The 24,311-nt window shown below is 36.5% G+C and overlaps 1 pseudogene; it reads right to left on the reverse strand.

Moving 5' to 3' along the window:
- Positions 1–721: 721 nt before the first annotated feature.
- On the reverse strand, positions 722–24,096 carry LOC118920012 (olfactory receptor 2AJ1-like; annotated as a pseudogene).
- Positions 24,097–24,311: the final 215 nt, after the last annotated feature.

Consider the following 24,311-nt stretch of genomic DNA (forward strand, 5'->3'; position numbering starts at 1 on the left):
GCAGAGGGCAGTCTCCTCACCCCCAGCAACGCATCCCACAGAGGGAAAGGCCTGTTGCTCCACCACCTGGAAAGCGTTGTGAGTCTCCAAAGATGGTTTCTAGGAAGTATCTTTACCTCCACATTTAAACTATTTTGGATTATACAAACAGGTAAAACAAATATAAGATATCATCATTATATTTGTTACATATAATCAAACATAAAAGGTAGTTTAAACAAATGTCATAAAGATAAATTATTAGATGAATAACTATGTCAGGTAGCTTCCTTTAAGACATATTAAGACTGTGTTCGCACGTTTCCCCTCACCAGTCTCACCAAAACACTTCCCCTGTGGTAGCATCCAGTCTGTTTTCTTTGCTAATGAGTCCATTTCTGATCTGCGTTTTTTTTTAGAATCTACCTATAGATGAAATGATATGATATTTATTTTTATATGACTGACTTGTTGCATTTAGCATAATAACCTTTAGGTCCATCCACATTATTATAAATGGCACAATCCCATTTCTTTTTTATGACTGAGTAATATTCCATTGGTTATATGTACACCATTTTTAAAAAACCATTCATCTATTGATGAACATTAAGGTTGTTTCTATATTTTGGCTTTTGTAAATAATGCTGTGATAAAAAATGGATTGCATCTATCTTTGAATATTAGTTATTTTGTTTTAAGTAAATTACCAGCAGAGGAATTTCCGGGCCATCCGATATTTCTATATTTTATTTTTTAAGAAACCTGCACAGTTGTTCAGTGTGGGTGTAAGGATGGTGTAGAATATCGCCAGGAACTTATCCTGCCCTGGAGTGTGGTACGATTTAGGTCTCATATATGTGAAAATACATGGCCCATAGTACATTATAACTACAATCATGTGGAAAAAACAAGTGGAAAATGACTTTTTTCGTGCCTATGATGATTTTATTTGGAGGACAGTAAGGAGAACTTGGACATATGAAGCAGAGATCAGGGAGAAAGGGACAAGCAGGAAAAGTATACTGCTGACAAAAACCCCTTGTTCATAGTGTGTTGTGTCCACACAGGACAACTTCAACATGGCAGGGACTTCACAGAAAAAGTGATTGATGGCCCTTGAGTCACAGAAGGGGAAGTGGAGGACATAAGTTGTGTGAATAATAGAATTGAGAGTCCTGACAATCCAGGATCCTCCCGCCAAGAAAACGATGACATACTCATTCATAAGAATGGGATACCGCAGTGGGTGACAGATGGCCACATAATGATCATAAGACATTGCTCCCAGGAGAAAGCACTCACCCCCCAGGAGGGAGATGGACAGAAATATCTGGAAGCCACAGCCTGCAAATGAAATAGTCTTGCTGTCAGACAGAAAGTCAGTGAGCATTTTGGGAACAGTGTTGGTGCTGTGCAAGGTATCCATAAAAGAGAGATGGCTGAGCAGGAAATACATTGGGGTGTGAAGGTGCGAGTCCCTGTGGATCAGGAGGATCATGACTGTGTTCTCCGCTAGTCATCAGGAAAATGATGAATATAAGGGAGTAGAAAGCTAGGCTTGTTTGAGAAGACGTGACGAGCCCCAAAAGAATGAAGTCACTGCTGAAAGTGTGATTCTCATGTCCATAATTAATTCCTCTACTTCACCTAAAAAGAAAAGAAAAAAATGTGTACATATGTTAAGTACAAAGAAAGAAAAACCAGTATGTGTTTCAATTTCAATTATATAAATCTGGATATAAAATGAGATTTAATGATGTATATTTTGCAATCAACTTCAAAGAATTCTCTTTTAATTGTGCTGTTTTATTTAAATTTTTTGTTGATCACTTTTTTACCCTTTAGCATGTCAAAAAATAAATCTATGACTCATCTTTATTATTTATTGCCATCCCATCCAACCAGAAATCAAACTTCTTCATGGAAGATGTTTGTTTTCTTCACAGTTAAAAGCCAAATGCCTTGAACAGTGTCTGTCACATAACATGTGTTTAATATTGGTCTTGAATGCATCAATTAATGAGTAGACATGGAAGTCAATTTTCTTTATGAGACATTTTTCATTAAATAAAGCTTATTCAGTAAGGTAGACAGCTAAGGATTCCCAAAGCTCATCTTGTAAAAACCAAAGACAATAAATAAGAAACAGTAAACTGAGAAAAACAGATAAAGAAAAGCTCTGGTTTTCAGCGACAAGCAGCAAAAACCCTGTGGAGATCAAGCCCAAAGGTGGCCACATAAAAAAATATAAAAAGTATTGTCCCAGGTGCCAGAGAAGAGCTGTGAATCACCAGTGCCCGAGCACATGGTTGCTGCTCTGAGGCCTGCTCCCCATTTAACAATGTGCTGTGGCAAGGTGCGGCCTAAAGCAACATGCTGTGCCTGACATGCATCTGCTCCATGGGGCAGAATTGGTGACTTCACTCAGCACTGGCAGGCTATGCTATACACTGTCTTCCCCATGGACCGCAGCCTGCTCTTCATTGGCCTCCCGGGGCCCATTCCCCTGCTGTATCCGCTCCTAGTGAGAGTCACTCTAGTGACCTCCAGAGATGCACGTCCCAGCTCTACAGGGTGTCTTCATGGGTCAGGGGCTCATCCACCTGCTCAGCAAGTGCAACTGTGTCCCAGAACCCAGACACTGTGGTGTCTCCATGTGCACTGATCCAAGATGACATCTCATCAGCTCCTCTGACTGCCAGGACACAAGGTGAGACACCAAGAGGATTCCCCTAAGGCAGAACCTCATCTGAAGAATAAAAGAGCTATCAAGGTCCCAGCAGCCCAAGCCCCTGAGGATCCCAATGTCCTAGACACCATGGGCACCTGTAACTTCACAGTACTGCCCACAGAAGACCCACACATTCTGTTCTAAAGCTGGTGCTGGTGGGGACGCCTGAAAACCTTGCCACTGTGACTTCCTAGGAACCTAAGACACTCCATCTGACCCAACTGATACCCTGAGTGCCCCCTTCAAGGGAAAGCCTTGGCCCATCAAAGCCAGCCTAAAAAGGGTGAAAAAGATGATTGTCCCCTCAAATGCACAGTTGCCAATGTGAAGGTACTAGAAACATGAAGACAGCCAGGGAACAATAGCAACACCAAAGAAGTAAAATAATATTCAAGCAACTGACCCCAAAGAGAGTCAAATCTGAGAGTTAACCTGTTAAACAATTCAAAATAATTATTTTAAAGGAAGTTTAGAGAGATTCAAGCAAACAGATATAGACAACTAAATGAGTTCAGTAAAACAACAAATAAATAAAATGGTAAGTTCAACAAAGATATAAAAAGAACATAACAAATTGTAGAGTTCAAGAATACATGAGTGAAATAGTGTAGTAGTTTCAACCACACTTCAATCAGGCAGAAGAAAGAATATATAAATTTGAAGATAGATCCTCTGATATTTTCTAGTCAGATATGATAATGTAAATTAGAATGAAATCTACGGAAGATAGTCTAAGTGAACTATGGGACAAAACCATACAAAACAATACCTACATTATGAATATACCAGTATGAGAAGAGAGAGAGAAAGAGGAAGGGATAGAAAACTTATTTAATGAAGTAATGGCTGAAAACTTCTCAAATCTGAGGAAAGACATACAGGTACTTGAAGGTCAAATATTGCTAAACAGATTTAACCAACAAAGAACTTCAACCATGTACATTATAAACAAGTTCTCAAAAATCAAAGACAGGTAATTTTGAAAGCAGGAGAAAGAGGACTCACAACATGAAGGAGAAGCACAATAAGGCTAACAACAGATTTCTTAGAAGAAATTATGCAGATCATAAAAGTGTAAGATGATATATTCAAAGTACCAATAGTGGTGTTTAAATCATTTAAAACTCTGATACATAAGAGAGAAGAAAGTTAAAATAACTATAGGTAAAATATTTTTAAATGGATACAACATAGAAAGATGTAAGTTAGGACATCAACAACACAAATTTAGGGAGCACAAAGCAAAGGTGTAGAATTTCTATGCAATAAAGTTAAGTTTTATCAGCTTAAGATAGATGGTTATAGATACAAGATTTATCATTATAACCCCATGGTAACCACAAGCCAAAAACCTATAAAAGGTACCCAGTTGATAAAGAGGAAAACAGGTAGACTTAGAAGGTATTATGCTAAGTGAAATATGCCAGGTGGAGAAAGACAAATGCCATGTGATTTCACTGATATGTGGAACCTAAAAACAAAACAAAACAAAATGAACAAAATAGCATTATACTCACAGACACTGAGAAGTGACTGGTGGTTACCATGGGGGAGGGATCGGGGTTGGTGGCTAAGGTGTGTGAGGGGGATAAAGAGGAATGAAAACTCAGTCATAATATAAATGAGTATGGGGATAAAAGTAAAGCATAGAGAATATAGTCAATAGTTTTGTGACATATTTTTTTCTCATTTTACTTTATTTTTATTGAAGTATACCTGATATATGATATTATATTGGCTTCAGGTGTACAACATAGTGATTTGACAATTGTGTACATTACAAAATGCTCACAATAAGTGTATAGTAACCTATCCCCATACAAAGATATTACAATGCTATTGACTATATTCCCTATGCTGTAGTTTTCATCCCTAAGACTCTTATTTTATAACTGACCACACACTTTTCTTTTAACAATAGATTCCATACTGGAATTAAGGACAAGGTTGAGAAAATCCTATAAGTTTATGGGAATTAACTTTGGTTATAGATCCTGAAGGAACCATAGGCAGTAGTGTATCATCCTTTTTCTTACACCACAAGAGTCTCTCTTAACCTGTAGACATCAGCGCATTAAGTATTCAGCTTTCCTTCATATTCAAACAAAATGCTCCTTTTAGATAATGAAGTATTGTAGTTGATAACGCTGACAAGTGTTTTTGTTTTCCTCACTTCTGGGCACATGGTTACACTCTCTTTCCCCTTAACATTAGATGTGGCCATATAACTTGCTTCGGCAATGAAATGTGAGCACAGATGTGTGCCCCTTCTGGGTAAAACCTATAGGAGCCAGAGTACTGTTCTCCATACAGTTTCTTTTCTTCTCTTTTTTTTTTTTTTTTAGATAATTATTTTTTATTGAAGGGTAGTTGACACACAGTATTACATTACATTAATTTCAGGTGTACAACACAGTGATTCAACATTTATATACATGATAATTCTAAGTACCAGCTATCACCATACCAAGTTGTTACAATATTTTGACTATATTCCTTATGCTATACATTACATCCCGGTTGCTTATTTATTTTACAATTGGAAGTGTGTACTTTTTCTTGGTTGTTGTTGTTAGGGCATCTCTCATATTTATTGATCAAATGGTTGTTAACAATAATAAAATTCTGTATAGGGGAGTCAATGCTCAATGCACAATCATTAATCCACCCCAAGCCTAATTTTCGTCAGTCTCCAATCTTCTGAAGCATAACGAACAAGTTCTTACATGGAGAACAAATTCTTACATAGTGAATAAGTTACATGGTGAACAGTACAAGGGCAGTCATCACAGAAACTTTTGGTTTTGCTCATGCATTATGAACTATAAACAGTCAGTTCAAATATGAATACACATTTGATTTTTATACTTGATTTATATGTGGATACCACATTTCTCTCTTTATTATTTTTAATAAGATGCTGAAGTGGTAGGTAGATACAACATAAAGGTAGAAAACATAGTTTAGTGTTGTAAGAGAGCAAATGTAGATGATCAGGTGTGTGCCTGTAGACTATGTGTTAATCCAAGCTAGACAAGGGCAATAAAACATCCACATATGCAGAAGATTTCTCGCAGAACAGGGGGGGGTGAGGTTCTAAGCCTCACCTCTGTTGATCCCCAATTTCTCACCTGATGACCCCCCTGCGACTGTGCCTGTCTTAGGTTGTTCCTCCCTTGAGGAATCTTACCCGTCTCTGGCTAACCAGTCATCTTCCGGGGCCATACAGGGAAATGTGAAGTTGGTAAGTGAGAGGGAAGCCTTACTGTTTGAAAAGGTTAGCTTTTTACTTCTTTGCATATTTATGTCCTGTGGCTTCTATGCCCAGCATTTGTCTTGAGGTATCTTTACCACTTGGAGGAGTTATGATACTCGGTAAATTTGATATGAGGCACGAATTCTATTTAAGAATTCGTTGTAATTAGGAAGGAAGAAGAAAAGCTATAGAAGTAGCAGGCAGGAGAAAACATGGGAAGATTGATCATTTCTTTGACATATCTTCTTGTAGAGTAACTTCAGCATGTATATATTTTAAGCTACTACTTAAATTGCGCACACACATTAACATAATAGGAGTATAGTTACATAACCAAAGCATGCCTGTAATTACCAGCCATCTCCAGTGAAACCAAGAAAACCAGTTAGGCACCCTAGGCATTTGTGAAAACTTATCAATGATATGATGGTTATTATCTAACTGAATTTGAATAGTTTGAGAAAAATCAGACAAATTAAAACAACCCATTCCTGGGCACTGTTCACATCCCATATGTTCTTTTAACAGTAAATAGTCTGTAGTTGTAAGATTTTGGAGCGCTACAATTTGCACTTCTCCTAATTCTTGGTTGAGTTCCAACAGTATAGATCCAGTCAAATTTGTTGTTTTACTGTATGCACAGGCCAGCTTAGATATCTCCTTCATTCCCATGGCAAGTCCAGGAGATGGTGGGATGAGTGCATCTACAGCTGTAGCAGTGCGTGGATCTTTGTTGGGGTTTTTTGATGATCATCTTCTGGCATGAGTCTTCCCGAGAGTGCTGATGTTGGAAGTTCTCTTTCACATCGTTTCTTAGTTCATTTTCGGGGTAGCCAAATTAGGCTTTGATCCTCTGTATAAACACAAACAGACCCTTTGCCTACACTTTTATATGTCCTTTATATAATTGTGTAGAACTCATTAGAGGTCACCACATAGGAACTGCGTTTTTTTTTTTAATCATTAATCTACACTTACATGACGAATACTTACGAATACTTTGTTTACTAGGCTCTCCCCTATACCAGGTCCCCCCTATATACTCCTTTAAAGTCACTGTCCATCAGCGTAGCAACCTGTTGTAGAATCACTACTTGTCTTCTCTGTGTTGTACAGCCCTCCCCTTTCTCCCACCCCGCTATGGATGCTAATCTTAATACCCCCCTACTACTCCCCCCCTTATCCCTCCCTACCCACCCATCCTCCCCAGTCTCTTTCCCTTTGGTACCTGTTAGTCCATTCTTGAGTTCTGTGATTCTGCTGCTGTTTTGTTCCTTCAGTTTTTCCTTTGTTCTTATATTCCACAGATGAGTGAAATCATTTGGTATTTCTCTTTCTCTGCTTGGCCTGTTTCACTGAGCAAAATACCCTCCAGCTCCATCCATGTTGCTGCAAATGGTTGGATTTGCCCTTTTCTTATGGCTGAGTAGTATTCCATTGTGTATATGTACCACATCTTCTTTATCCATTCATCTATTGATGGACATTTAGGTTGCTTCCAATTCTTGGCTATTGTAAATAGTGCTGCGATTAACATAGGGGTGCACTGATCTTTCTCATACTTGATTGCTGCATTCTTAGGGTAAATTCCTAGGAGTGCAATTCCTGGGTCAAATGGTAAGTATGTTTTGATCGTTTTGATGTACCTCCATACTGCTTTCCACAATGGTTGAACAAGTTTACATTCCCACCAGCAGTGTAGGAGGGTTCCCCTTTCTCCACAGCCTCGCCAACATTTGTTGTTGTTTGTCTTTTGGATGGCAGCCATCCTTACTGGTGTGAGGTGATACCTCACTGTAGTTTTAATTTGCATTTCTCTGATAATTAGCGATGTGGAGCATCTTTTCATGTGTCTGTTGGCCATCTGTATTTCTTTTTTGGAGAACCGTCTGTTCAGTTCCTTTGCCCATTTTTTAATTGGGTTATTTGTTTTTTGTTTGTTGAGGCGTGTGAGCTCTTTATATATTCTGGACGTCAAGCCTTTATCGGATGTGTCATTTTCAAAGATATTCTCCCATACTGTAGGGTTTCTTTTTGTTCTATTGATGGTGTCTTTTGCTGTACAGAAGCTTTTCAGCTTAATATAGTCCCACTTGTTCATTTTTGCTGTTGTTTTCCTTGCCCGGGGAGATATGTTCAAGAAGAGGTCACTCATGTTTATGTCTAAGAGGTTTGTGCCTATGTTTTCTTCTAAGAGTTTAACGATTTCGTGACTTACATTCAGGTCTTTGATCCATTTTGAGTTTACTTTTGTATATGGGGTTAGACGATGGTCCAGTTTCATTCTCCTACATGTAGCTGTCCAGTTTTGCCAGCACCATCTGTTGAAGAGACAGTCATTTCGCCATTGTATGTCCATGGCTCCTTTATCAAATATTAATTGACCATATATGTCTGGGTTAATGTCTGGATTCTCTAGTCTGTTCCATTTGTCTGTGGCTCTGTTCTTGTGCCAGTACCAAATTGTCTTGATTACTATGGCTTTATAATAGAGCTTGAAGTTGGGGAGTGAGATCCCCCCTACTTTATTCTTCTTTCTTAGGATTGCTTTGGCTATACGGGGTCTTTGGTGGTTCCATATGAATTTTTGAATTATTTGATCCAGTTCATTGAAGAATGTTGCTGGTAGTTTCATAGGGATTGCATCAAATCTGTATATTGCTTTGGGCAGGATGGCCATTTTGACGATATTAATTCTTCCTAGCCATGAGCATGGGATGCGTTTCCATCTGTTAGTGACCCCTTTAATTTCTTTTAAGAGTGACTTGTAGTTTTCAGAATATAAGTCTTTCACTTCTTTGGTTAGGTTTATTCCTAGGTATTTTAATTTTTTTGATGTAATTGTGAATGGAGTTGTTTTCCTGATTTCTCTTTCTGTTGGTTCATTGTTGGTATATAGGAAAGCCACAGATTTCTGTGTGTTGATTTTGTATCCTGTAACTTTGCTGTATTCCGATATCAGTTCTAGTAGTTCTGGGGTGGAGTCTTTAGGGTTTTTTATGTACAGTATCATGTCATTTGAAAATAGTGACAGTTTGACTTCTTCTTTGCCAATCTGGATTCCTTGTATTTTTTTGTTTTGTCTGATTGCCGTGGCTAGGACCTCTAGTACAATGTTAAATAACAGTGGGGAGAGTGGGCATCCCTGTCTAGTTCCCGATCTCAGCGGAAATGCTTTCAGCTTCTCGCTATTCAATATAATGTTGGCTGTGGGTTTTTCATAGATGGCCTTTATTATGTTGAGGTACTTGCCCTCTATTCCCATTTTGCTGAGAGTTTTTATCATGAATGGATGTTGAACTTTGTCAAATGCTTTTTCAGCATCTATGGAGATGATCATGTGGTTTTTGTCTTTCTTTTTGTTGATGTGGTGGATGAAGTTGATGGACTTTCGAATGTTGTGCCATCCTTGCATCCCTGGGATGAATCCCACTTGGTCATGGTGTACGATGGTTTTGATGTATTTTTGAATTCGGTTTGCTAAAATTTTGTTGAGTATTTTTGCGTCTACGTTCATCAGGGATATTGGTCTATAGTTTTCTTTTTTGGTGGTGTCTTTGCCTGGTTTTGGTATTAGGGTGATGTTAGCTTCATAGAATGAGTTTGGGAGTATCCCCTCCTCTTCTATTTCTTGGAAAACTTTAAGGAGAATGGGTATTATGTCTTCCCTGTATGTCTGATAAAATTCCGAGGTAAATCCATCTGGCTCGGGGGTTTTGTTCTTTGGTAGTTTTTTGATTACCACTTCAATTTCGTTGCTGGTAATTGGTCTGTTTAGATTTTCTGTTTCTTTTTGGGTCAGTCTTGGAAGGTTGTATTTTTCTAGGAAGTTGTCCATTTCTCCTAGGTTTCCCAGCTTGTTAGCATATAGGTTTTCATAGTAGTCTCTAATAATTCTTTGTATTTCTGCGGGATCTGTTGTGATTTTTCCTTTCTCATTTCTGATACTGTTGATTTGTGTTGACTCTCTTTTCCTCTTAATAAGTCTGGCTAGAGGCTTATCTATTTTGTTTATTTTCTTGAAGAACCAGCTCTTGGTTTCATTGATTTTTGCTATTGTTTTATTATTCTCAATTTTATTTATTTCTTCTCTGATCTTTATTATGTCCCTCCTTCTGCTGACCTTAGGCCTCATTTGTTCTTCTTTTTCCAATTTTGATAGTTGTGACATTAGACCGTTCATTTGGGATTGCTCTTCCTTTTTTAAATATGCTTGGAGTGCTATATACTTTCCTCTTAAGACTGCTTTTGCTGCGTCCCACAGAAGTTGGGGCTTAGTGTTGTTGTTGTCATTTGTTTCCATATATTGCTGGATCTCCATTTTGATTTGGTCATTGATCCATTGATTATTTAGGAGCGTGTTGTTTAGCCTCCATGTGTTTGTGAGCCTTTTTGCTTTCTTTGAACAGTTTATTTCTCGTTTAATGCCTTTGTGGTCTGAAAAGTTGGTTGGTAGGATTTCAATCTTTTGGAATTTACTGAGGCTCTTTTTGTGTCCTAGTATGTGGTCTATTCTGGAGAATGTTCCATGTGCACTTGAGAAGAATGTGTATCCTGTTGCTTTTGGATGTAGAGTTCTGTAGATGTCTATTAGGTCCATCTGTTCTAGTGTGTTGTTCGGTGCCTCTGTGTCCTTACTTATTTTCTGTCTGGTGGATCTGTCCTTTGGAGTGAGTGGTGTGTTGAAGTCTCCTAGAATGAATGCATTGCATTCTATTTCCTCCTTTAGTTCTGTTAATATTTGTTTCAGGTATGTTGGTGCTCCTGCATTGGGTGCATATATATTTATAATGGTTATATCCTCTTGATGGACTGAGCCCTTTATCATTATGTAATGTCCTTCTTTGTCTTTTGTTACTTTCTTTATTTTGAAGTCTGTTTTGTCTGATACCAGAATTGCAACACCTGCTTTCTTCTCTCTGTTGTTTGCTTGAAATATCTTTTTCCATCCCTTGACTTTAAGTCTGTGCGCGTCTTTGGGTTTGAGGTGAGTCTCTTGTAAGCAGCATATGGATGGATCTTGCTTTTTGATCCATTCTATTACTCTGTGTCTTTTGATTGGTGCATTCAGTCCATTTACATTTAGGGTGATTATTGAAAGGTATGAATTTATTGCCATTGCAGGCTTTAAGTTTGTGGTTACCAAAGGTTTAGGGTTAGCTTCTTTACTGTCTTACTGTCTAACTTAACTCGCTTGTTGAGCTATTATAAACACAATCTGATGATTCTTTATTTCTCTCCCTTCTTATTCCTCCTCCTCCCTTCTTCATATGTTGGGTGTTTTGTTGTGTGCTCTTTTTAGGAGTGCTCCCATCTAGAGCAGTCCCTGTAGGATGCCCTGTAGAGGTGGTTTGTGGGAGGCAAATTCCCTCAACTTTTGCTTGTCTGGGAATTGTTTAATCCCTCCTTCATATTTAAATGATATTCGTGCTGGATACAGTAGTCTTGGTTCGAGGCCCTTCTGTTTCATTGCATTAAGTATATCATGCCATTCTCTTCTGGCCTGTAGGGTTTCTGTTGAGAAGTCTGATGATAGCCTGATGGGTTTTCCTTTGTAGGTAACCTTTTTTTTCTCTCTGGCTGCTTGTAATACTTTGTCCTTGTCTTTGATCTTTGCCATTTTAATTATTATGTGTCTTGGTGTTGCCCTCCTTGGATCCCTTGTCATGGGAGTTCTGTGTACCTCTGTGTTCTGAGATGCCATTTCTTCCCCTAGTTTGGGGAAATTTTCAGCAATTATTTCTTCAAGGACATTTTCTATCCCCTTTTCTCTCTCTACTTCTTCTGGAATGCCTATGATTCTTATATTATTTCTTTTATATTGATCACTCAGCTCTCTTAAAATTCTTTCATTCCTGGAGATCCTTTTATCTCTCTCTGCATCAGCTTCTCTGCGTTCCTGTTCTCTGTTTTCTAGTCCATTAATGGTCTCTTGCATCTCGTCCATTCTGTTTTGAAGTCCTTCCAGAGCTTGTTTTATTTCTGAATTCTCCTTCCTTAGTTCTTGCATATTTCTCTGCAAGTCCATCAGCATGGTTATGACTTTTGTTTTGAATTCTTTTTCAGGTAGACTGGCTAAATCTATCTCCCCAGATTCCTTCTCAGGGGAAGATGTAGCAGATGCCGAAGCTGTCTGGGTTAGTCTTGTCTGAATCATACTTTTTTGCCTTTTCATGTTGACAGGTGCTATTGACTGTCAGCTGGGAGGGCCAAAATTTTCACTTACTACTGGCCTTTCTTTACTGGGACAACTGCGACCCCTAGTGGCTTGTGTTGGGTAATTGCTTGTAGAGTGGGTCTTTGTGTCTTGCCTGGCCGGGAGGGAGAAATTTCCCTTTCTGTGGGCGGAATTTGTCTCAGGCTGCTTCTCTGCTTTCGCAGCGCCCGGTGGGGTGATGGATGGAGGGGCTGCTTGACTGTTTGCCTCCGTGAGGGGTCTCAGAGCTGTTGCCCAGGGGGTTAGTGCACCCGGTTTTCCCTGTAATTTCCAGCTGCTGTACTGTGACCTGGGTTATTTCCGTCAAGCTGTTAAGTCCCTGTCCCTTTAAGACTTTCAAAAAGCCCCTGCTTTTCTTTGTCACAGGGGCATCAGCTTCAGCACCCGCTCTGAGGTCTTACCCCCTGTTCTCCCAGTATCCAGGGCCCCCTGGGCATATACTGTGTCTGCGCTCTGGCCCGGATGGCTGTGGCTGGGTGTTCGGCAGTCCTGGGCTCCGTCTCCCTCCCGCTCTGCCTATTGTTCTCCCGCCGGGAGCTGGGGGGAGGGGCTCTCGGGTCCCGCCGGGCCGGGGCTTGAATCTTACCCCTTTCACCAGTCGCTGGGTTCTCGCTGGTGTAGCTGCAGTCTGGCCACTGTCCTGCGTCTTCTGGTCTCTCTTTTAGGGCTAGTTGTGTTTGTTGTATTTTCAAAAGTATATATGTTTTTGGGAGGAGATTCCCACTCTCCTACTCACGCCGCCATGTTGGCTCCGCCCCTCCTCTTTTCTTCTCTTTTTAAAATACTGTCACTATAGATTAGTTTTCATATTATAGAAATTAATATAAAGGAAATCCTATGGTGTATACACTTGTCTGGCTTCTTTCATTCTGCATATTTTGATCTTCATTTTCTTGAGTTTCTTAATAGTTAAAATTTTTTACTTGTATGGTATAGATAAAGTAGCATATGTTTACCCATTCACCTGTTGATTGGCACTGACATTAGGACATTTCTGTGATATATTTTATGTTGACAGTAACTACACTAGTTTGTGGTAAGCATTTAATAATGTATATAACTGTCAAATCACTGTGTTGTATACTTGAAATTGATATAATAGTGTATGTCAACTGCACTACAATAAAAATATATTAAAAATCAAATACTACCATACAAAAATATCAATTCACAAAAGAAAACAGAAAGAGTGGAATAAAGGGGAAAAAAGAACTATAAAACATTCAGAAAATAATTAATAAAATGATGATATTGAATTGTTTGCTATGAATAATTAGTCTAAATTTAAGTGGTATAAATTTTGCACGTAAAAGATATTGAGTGCTATGTGAGTTAAAAACAAAACAAAAACTGTTCTTGCCAAAAAACACTCACCTAAGATTTAGAGGCCTCATGGCCTGAACAGAAAAGAATGCAAGTAGATATTCCACAGAATCATAACTCAAAAGACATAGGTTATCTATATGTATAGTTGCTAAAGCAGGCCTAATGTCTAAAACTGTAAAAGACACAAAATGGGTCATTATATACAGATAAAAAGATCAATTCACCAAGAAGGTATAGCAATTATAAACATATACACATAGAACATTGGAACACTGAAGTACATTAAATATTAAAAGATCTTAATTGAGAAGTAGACAATACAGTAATTGTAGGCAACATCAATACCACACTTTCAACAATGGATAGATCAAACAAAATCAGTAAGCAAATAGTGGGGATCAATGACAATCTAGAACAAATGGGCTGAAAAGACATTTAAACAACATTCCATCCAACAGCTACATAATACACATTCTTCTCAAGTATGCATGCGACATTCTCCAATACTGAGACTATGATAGGTCACAAAACAAGCCTTAACAAATTAAGATTAAAATCATGTCAAGAATCTTCTCCAACCAAGAAAGTATGAATCTCTATTCAGTAACAAAGGAAAAGTTGGAAAATTCACAAATATGTGGTGATTAAATAACAAACTTTTGAATAACCAACAGGCCAAAGAACAAATCAAAAGGGAAATAAATAAATATCTTGACACAAGTGAAAATAGATACACAATGTACCAAAACTTATGGGATGCAACAAAATCAGTTGTAAGAGGGATGTTTATAGCAATAAACATAATGTCAAGAAAAAAATATTCTAAAGTAACCTATTTACACCTTAAGAAACTAAAAAAGAAAGAATAAACTAAGCCCAAATTTGGCAAATGGAAGAAATAACTATTAGAACAGAAATAAATAAATTATACTAAAAGACAACAGAAAAGTGTTCATTAAAACAATAAGCTGTTTTATTGAAAAAAATAAAAAAATTAATAAATTTTTAACTAAATTAAAAATAAAAGAAGACTCGAAGTAACAAAATTATAAATGAAAGAGGAGCTTCAACACCTGGCATAGAAATACAAAAGGTTAGTATTAATTATGCCAACAAAATACATAATTTAAAAAAGAAACGGATACATTTCTTTAAATTCACAACCTGTCAAGACTGAACCATGAAGTAATTAAAAAAATCAAACAATAATAAGCAAGGAGATCAAATAAATTATCTAAAGTCTCCAATAAATAAAAGTCTAATAGTATATGACTTCACAGGTGATTTCTACCAAACATGTATAGAAGAATTAATACCAATTCCTCTCAAATTATTAAAAAATATGATGAAATAACACTTTCAAAACAATTTTCTAAGGCAGCATTACCTTGAAACCAAAGTCAGACAAGGTAACTACAAGAAAAGAAAATCACAGAATAATAATCCTGATGAACATCGATGCAAAAATTCTCAACAAAATATTACCAAACAAAAATCACAAACTCATTTAAAGGTTAATATATCCTGGTCACTTTGGATTTATCACTGGGTCAACATATACAAATCAGTAAGTGAGAATAACCATATTAACAGTATGAAGGATAAAAAATGTGTGATTGTTTTAATAGACTATCCAAAAGTAAGTAATCTAATACTAAAACAAAAACTAAAAGTCTATGTTTTTAATTTGAAACATCACCTATATTTTTAAATGCAAATGAAAAACATTTATGAAATTTAACATTCACTCATGAGAAAGCTCTCAACAAATTAGATATACATATAGAGGTAATGTTCATCAGCATGATAGAGGCCATATATGATAAGCCCACAGCTAATGTCATACTTAATTGTGAAAAGTTACAAGCCTTTCCTCTAACAACAAGAACAAGACAAAGGTACTCAGTCACACCATTTCCACTCAACACAGCACTAGAATTCCTAGCTGGAGAAATTTTGCAAGTTGAAGGTATCCAAAATGGAAAGGAAGAATTAAAATGATATACTTGATGATGAAATTATATATATGAAAATCCATAAAAAGTACATGAAAAACCTGTTAAAACTGATAATGAATTTGGTAAAGGTGAAGGTTATAAAATCAAAACATATATATCAATTGTACACCTGTGTACTAATAATGAACAGTATGAAACAGAAATTAAGAAAGCAATTTCATTTACAATAGAACTGAAAACAAGAAAATACTTAGGATTAAGTTTAACTTTAAGAGGTGAGAAAACTGTACACTGAAAATTACAAGATATTAACAAAACAGATTGAAAAGTACAAATAATTGGAAAGCTATCCCATGTTCTTAGATTGTAAGAATTAATATTGTGAACATGTACACACTGCTCAAAGTCATATACAGATCCAATGCAATCCCTATAAAAATTCAAACAGTATTTTTAATAGAAAGAGGGAAAAATGGTAAAATTTATATTTAACCACAAAGAACCCCAAATAGCCAGACTAATTCTGAAGAAGAACAAAGCTGGAGGCATTCCACTTCCTGATTTCAAGGTGTATTAAAAAGCTATAGGAATCAAAACAGTATGGCACTGGAATAAAAATAGTCACATCTTCCAGTGAATCAGAATAGAGAATCCAGACATAAGTAAATTCATATACAAATAATTCTTGATGAGTGACAATAACACACAATGAGAAAGGATTATTTCCCCATAAATTATGTTAGCAAAACTGCATATTCTCATACAAAAGAATGAAATTGGTCCCATACTTAACACCATTCACAAAAAGAAACTCAAATTGGATTAAAGACTTAAATGTAAGATCTGAAACTATGAAGTTCCTAGGAGAAAACAGGAAAAATCATTGACATTGGTCTTAGCAATGTTTATTGGATCAGACACCAAAAAACAGGCAGCAAAAGCTAGAATAAACTAGTGGGACTACATCAAACTAACGTGCTTCTACATAGCAAAAGAAACAATAAGTTGAAAATGTAAATACAGACTAGGAGAAGTCTTTGCAAACCATATACTGTAAGGGATTCCTATTCAAAATAAAATTTTAAAAAACTTTTGAAACTCAATACCAAAAAATAAAAGTTCAATTGAAGATGGGAAAAGGACCTGGTGAATATTTTTTGTCATAAAGAGGACATAAAAACAACTAACAGGAACATGAAAAGTTGTTCAACATCATTAATCAGGGAAATGTAAATCAAAACCACAGTCAGATATCACCTCTCACATGTTATAAAGGATTTTATAAAAAAGATAAAACATTAAAAATGTTGAGAAGAGTGTAGAGAAAGGGAAACACATACACTCAGTGGTAATATAAATCAAGAAAATGAAAATACTAATTCAAAGAGGCATATGCACCTCTACGTTCACTGCAGTATTTTTTATAATAGCTAAGAGAGGGAAACAACCCAAATGTCCTAAAACAGATGAAAGGTCATTGAAAACATGGTATAAAAGTATAATACAATATTACAGAGCCATGTACAAGAAAAGAATTGTGTCTTTTGCAGTAGCACGGATGAATCTTGAGGGCATTCTGCTGGGTGAAACAAGGCAGGGTAAGATAAAACTGTGTAGTGTCACTCAGTGGGATCTAATAAGAATCTATTTTCATAGAAACAGAGAATTGAAGGTGGTTTCCAGGAGCTGCGTGGAAGGGAAAATGAGGTGATGTCACTCAAAGGGTAAAACTCCTCAATTATAGGAAGTTCTGGGTACCTAATGTATAGCTTGGTGACTCCAGGTAACAATACTACATGTATATTTGAAATTTGCTGATAATTCTTAAGCATTATCACCACACATGCACAAAGAATTAACTATGAGGTGATAAATGTGTCGGTTATCTTGATCTTGGTGGTCATTAAAATGTATACATAAATCATTACATTGTACTGTAATTATATACAACTATTTTGGTGAATGATTCATCAATAAAATGTTTAAAACTGAAAACTAGAAGAAAATGAAATGTACTATTTTTAGACTATCCAAAAGTAAGTAATCTAATACTAAAACAAAAACTAAAAGTCTATGTTTTTAATTTGAAACATCACCTATATTTTTAAATGCAAAAATGAAAGCTTTATTCACTTACAATCAAATACTTATCTTTAAGAATATATTTTATTTTTGCCTGTTTTTCTTAAGTTATGGTAATTTAATTACACTTGTCAATTCTATATGAAAAGGAATCAAAGATGCTTAATAATATTGCTTATACTTGAGTAGTTATTTAACTGTTTAGTTTACAATTATGTGTGCATCTTTATATCACCTATACTTCAGCTTAAATAGATAAATATGCACATACATGTGTTGCAATTATGAAAACATGAATCCAGATTTTTGACCTTTAATAAAGGGTAATATCATTACAAATAATTTTTCATTCTTTGTCATTTTGAACAACCATATTGTAAGTTTGAATTAAATGTTCTTTGATTTTACTTTCATGAAATAAATGTAGATATATATCACTGATAAAATATAAATACTGGGTATTCAGCTGTATTTTATTTTTTAAATGTTGAGATTCTTCATTGTGAAATGAGCAAAACCCCAAATCCTATTTTATATTTGCTGAAATGTTAACAGTGTTTTACTATGGTTTTAAGAATTTTTAATGATCAGCACAGTATAGGCTTACAAATATTTATGCATCTAAGTTTTCTGTTTTGATGGCTTTGGTCAATAGCTTAGCAAAATTTGGCACAGACATGGATTCATATTTAAGACCAGTGGTGTCTCCTATCAACCAGTGGGTCATAAAAATGTATCAAAAATCATTAAGCATTAATGATAACTCAAAGTCAGTATATGTGTATCTAATATTATTAACACTTTTCCCTTACTAGAATAATTTTCTCCTCCTGGTTTTGCTTTTCCTATTCATGATTTATTAAATTCATTATCATGCTAAAATTAATACTATTATTAATGTTAGGGTGTATGGAAAATATGTATTTACTCCTGAATCTTCATGACTTAGCAGAGTCTCTGGACCATTGCAGATTCTACGGAAATCATTCACATGTTTTCAGGGCCTCTCATATCAAAGACTTCAGCAGTGCATCAATTTGTACTTCTCCTTAGTTCTTATAATTATATTTTTTGAGACTTTGTGTTTTCTACAACATAATGTTTATATTTCTGTCTTTAGTTATTGGGAGCATGCCATAATACACTCCTTAACTTCCTTATTATATTGTTCCTATCATTATCTCCCCAATTCCATGAGGTTCTCAAGTCTCTTAACCCTCTTTCATGACTCATAGCTTAGCTAGTCCATAAAGCATCTGGAATATCCTCACCTGATGCTTGAATGATACATAAAATGATATCCTTAATGACATCAATGATCTTGAATGAAATATATTCTTGAATCCAAAGAGGAATGCTGTAGTGTTGAGCTTCCAAGTTAAAATGTGGATTATCGCATAGCTTCTTCTACATACATGGAACTCTAACTCAAGGTAAACTTGCTCTGTGCTTAACTCAAAACATTCTTTGTTTAATACTGTTAAATGTCAGAAAAGAGATGTCACATGCAGTGACACACCTCTATCTTCTAGAAGCGTAGAGGCTGATCAGTGATGTTATGCATATGTTTATATGTCTTCAGTTGCTTGAGAATTTTTTCAAACAAAGGGTTTCTGGGGAATTTTTACTTTGTTTCCTAAGATTCTGCATTTTGTTTATACATGCAAAGTATCACTTAAAAGAAACAATCAGCGAGGTTAGTCTATTCAGCTCAAAAATGAACCATTGTTCATTATTCTTTAGAAAACTTTCTGAATTTAAAACAGACACTTACGGCAACATAGACTGTTTTTATGGATAAATGAACATATACTAAAATTGACATTAATCATGTAGGCCATTTCATACTAAGAAAATTTAATGCAGGAACAGAATAGACCATAATTATGTTTTCTACACAGACCACATTTCTTTCAAGTAATAACTGTATCTAATTAAACCCTTTGTCATATTTCTCACCCTATCAAAAGAGGTTTCATTCGCGACTGCATTATTTGGGCCCCTACAATAATTTAGCCAAAATTCCAACAAGTTTGAATGATCAGCCAAATTATTCAATTTGTCAGTGGAACTTCCAAGCACACAGTACATTTATATCAAGTGAATCAAGATATTCTGAGCTGGTTATTTTACAAAACATTCATTGAATTCACATATACTTTGAAATCTTTTATTATTCACAAACACAGTCATACCACAATCCTTTCTCTCATGAAAAATAAAGGCCTTCCTTTTCATTTACTTATGTTCCCTACAACAAAACCATTCTTATCCCTTTGTATCTGTCAATATTCTCAATTGTTCAGTACATTGACTAATTTTGACTTCACTAAACTCAACCATATTTTTTTTCTACCATGTCTCTCCTTATATAAATAAAACATAGAAAACATTTATTTAAAATAAAATTAACTAGTGTGCAATTATTCAATATATTGGTAAGACTACACATTCACTGTTTAAAGAATTATTAAATTACTCCTAGAGTCTTTCTTCATTAAGGTTCTGACTTTCAAACAAAAAACGATTAAAGAAATACATCAAATAAATTCTGCCTGAAAAATATTTATTTGGAAAATATGGAAATCCTGTAGAATATTGAGTCTGATGTATACACTTATGTTTTATACTATATGACAATACCATTTTTATTTTCTGACCTTTTCTAAAATCCAATAATTCTATAACCTACTTGATATAATAATACAAACACTATCACAAATACTTCATATATCAGACTTACTTGGTTTGTGACCAAATGGCTCAGCATAGCTCGTTACTGAGAATTCGCTCAACTGCAGTGGAATGTCACAGAAGAGGCGGAAGTCACACACTGAGTTACCCTAAATACGGGTGGGATAAAACCATTGATATTTGAAGGAGTTTTTATGGAATAGATGCACAAAAGATGATACCTCACCTAGAAATGACTGTGCTAAAGACTAAAATATGAAGAAAGTAGAAGCGTAAGCTTAAAAAAAACCCTGATTTGAAAAGATATTAACTAGAAAATTTAACACACATTCAGTGTTGTGAACATAATTCACTTTCTGTCTGAATACAAAACACTAATCAGAAAGGCAATTACTTCTATTAACTAACTCCTATTAAATAAGGATAATAATAGTAACAGCCTCATATGGTTTGTTTATAAGGTTAAATGAGACACGTTAATCTAACCCACACAAATACACATACACAGAGCCATATACTTACATACATATACATACACACATACACATTAAATGGCGCTTATAACATATAGTAAGTATTCAGAAACAATGATTAATGTTATTGTTACAATTATTACTTCATCATTACTCTATTAATATTAGTATCATTATTTTTGTATCACTAGTATTTATTTTTTTAATAATTTAAACTCATGTTAGAGAGAGCTGGAGAGAGAAAGACTCAGCATATGAGAGAATATAACTGAGGAAAGCACAGAGCGATTCAGGGAGGTGGGTCAGAGGTATAACTGTCCTCACTGCCTGGAGAAATTGGTCCATGATGCTCCCTGCGGGAGAGAAGAGCACAGCGTTTGAATAAGATTGTGACTTCCTCACCTACACATGAACATACAGTCACGTGGTGTGAGAAAGCAAAGCAGTGTTCCTTTTTCTGAAATCAGTCAGGGGAGCTGCTCAACATTCCCTTTATAGTAGCTGTTTGATATTTTATTTAACCAATTTTTGTCCTGACTTTTCAGGGCACTGCATCCTACCCTAAAGAATCATTACAAGGTGATCTTACATCTCTCTGTTACTGCTGCCATATAAGGGAATCCTGCGATTAGTGTTTCACGGTGGCATCAGATTCATCATGTCCCTCGCTGACCACAGAAACCCTGAAACGGCGAACAGCATTACGTCTGCAGCTGCGCAAGCCAGAGACCAGAATCAGCTTCACTCTTTATCTGCTACCTCTGACCCACAAAGAGCCATCTTCTACCTCTTCTACCTGCGTCAGAGTTTATTCCCTCACCAGAGCTGCATCCCACGAGTGACCACAGGACCTCTGGGTGCCCATTCCGCCGTTTCCTTCCACCTGACAGGCCTGCGTGCGCTCAGCCCTCCCAGCAGGTCACTCACTTCATGGCTCTCCTTCAAGCTCCGTGCGGCCAGTCATCTACTTTTTGGACGATGACCGCGGGAGTGCGGGCACTGGAGGCACATGCCTTTCTTCTTCCTTCTTCCTGCTGGCTGCCATCTGCATGGGGCGTGGTGTGGTCTTGAGTTCTCCCGGGAGGAGCTGTACAGGGAACAAGCCCCAGGGATTCAAGAGCGGAAAGCTGTGAGCGGCTAGGCAATTTCCTCTTGACCAGGATTCACCAAAGAATCCCGGGTCTGCCTCAATCTAGACCACCTTTCTGTGATCAAGTCAGAAAATCCTTATTTGATGTTTAAACCATTCTTTATCAGAATCCACATCTCTTTGGTAATACACTTAATGCTGCCCACAATAAAAATATGTGTAAAATATTTTTTAAAAACCCTACAAGTGTGACTTAAACAAATATTTCATTTTCATGGTGGAGGCAATTAAAAGAAAGGACTCAGGTGACTCTGAGAAGCTGGAGAAATGTGTTTGCTATTGTGAGCAAGATGTTTGTTTAGTTAACTGTTGTGTTGTATAGGGCATTACTGAGGTTCCTGCAGCTGAGGTATTAGATCCAACATGAGAAGAGTTCAGAATTTTGGTCACGTACTTTTTAATATCAGCAAAGTTCAGTAAGAGGGAGATGACGTCAACAAAGAGTTGGCAAAGAAGAGGAAATAAGGCTTTGCTGGTAAAAGATTTTTGCCCCGGTATACACAATGAACTTCATCCATGCCTCATAATTAAGAGACTTGAAGGACTGAAACTTCGATTATTTTTATACTTAAAACAAAAGCATCTGGAAGTAGAACATGTAGTGTCAGCTTTAAAAGGAGACTCCTCCGTGGGTCCAGCCCTACTGAATGCTTTCCCTGGAGAAATGTCCGGCAGAAGCCTGCAGCCACCTCACAGTCACAGAGCACAAGCTAAGTTTCTTCATGCCCAGACCTACTGTTGCATATTTTCTCAATGCAGACACATTGATTAATGTCAGCAGCAACTGAAATTAAAAATTCTACCATAGCAATAGATTTTGGCTGAATTACACTTTTATGGAAATGGCTAGAAGCCAACTCTATCTGTACTGCCAAGGGAAACCTAACTCTGGTCATTATTACTCACTGATGGCATTAATTCTAGAGGTTTAAGTAAATTCTCTGTACATCGAAACTGCATTAAAAAGAATTTGGTTACTAATTCCATTCTGTATTGAATAAACTCTAATTTCCCCTACAGATAGGACAAGTATGAGGATTATGGACAGGGAGAGAAAATTCAACATCAGGGGTGATACTGAAAGCAATAGAGCCCAGTGAGCAAAGGGATTCCTTCAGAGGCGTGAGTCCAGAAGCCCATGACGTGTCATAAACCTGCTCCGCTGGGTCAGACACACTTTACTACCCCTGTCAATCAAAAATCTTCCAAATTTTGTTTGTAATGTAGTCTATTTCGACTGGATATACAGTAATTTAGTTAACTATCATCTCATTTGTCCAATTTAGATTACTTCTCAGGTTTTGTTATATAATAATATATTAAATATCTCTGTTCCTCCAACATTTTTATTCAGAAATAAAAAAATAAAATCATGTGTTAAAAAACTGTTTATATATATTTTAACACTGTTTCAAATAATTTTTAAATGATATTTCATCTATCTAAATAAAACACTATATCTAAGTTGACTTGCAATTAATTTCTGAAAGTCTGACCTATTAAAAGATGTTTTAATTACTTGTTTAGCTTTGTAAATAGAATACAGATTTTAGAACGCCATAAATATTCACAATAAGAGTGTATAATGCATGGCTATAAATTACAACTAATGCTTCAAATCATTCAAATAACTTTGTCTGGAATGGGAAAAGGCAGGAGGTTACTCTATGCTGTTTGCTCTCCTTAACCTTCCTTTTAGACTGTGCATTTTGGCCATCATGTATCTAGTGTAATTCCTCTATATTGTGGTCAAAATCCTTAGCATTTTGTTTTATAAGATAGATTTTCAAAGTATTTTGACAGTGTAAGGCTATATCAAGTCATTTCTACATCCATTTTCTCCACATGTAAATACACATTTTGTCTTAGTCTTGATTTTTCTTTCTGGAACACAGTTCTGAATATACAAATACTCTACTAGGTCACATCCAATGGGTTAAAAAGAAATCTATAAACTCTCACACCTTTAGTTCCCATTTCCAGTGGTGCTGAATAATTTAAATTTACATAACTTTGTTTTTCTTATGTCTTTGACTCTATCCAAGTTATTTCTTTCACATAAACGGCCTACCCCACTATTTCTAGGGGCCTCAAGGTCTCCCATTGTGAGATTCAGTGTAAACCCTCCCTCCTTGAAGCGTCCTTGCTCTCTTCACACCTTTCTTCCTTGCTTCTCTGTTTCAGCGCAAAGCTGCACTGCTCTGTCAGGACATCGTGTCTGATCCATGCTCTCTGTTAGTCATGCTGGGGGCACCCTGAATATGTGCTGTGCACCCCTCTCTGGCCTGGCTCCAGAAATCCCCCGAGCCCTCACTCTCACCCCGTCTCACTTCACCAGTTTCACGTCTCCCAGCACAGGGGCCTTTCCCATTTAGGATGCTGGGTTCACTGGTGCCGCAGAAGGGTCAGGTGGCACTCCCCTCACTGGAGTCTGGCCTCTGC

Source organism: Manis pentadactyla, chromosome 13 (genome assembly GCF_030020395.1).
Source record: "Manis pentadactyla isolate mManPen7 chromosome 13, mManPen7.hap1, whole genome shotgun sequence".
Taxonomy (NCBI): Eukaryota; Metazoa; Chordata; class Mammalia; order Pholidota; family Manidae; genus Manis; species Manis pentadactyla.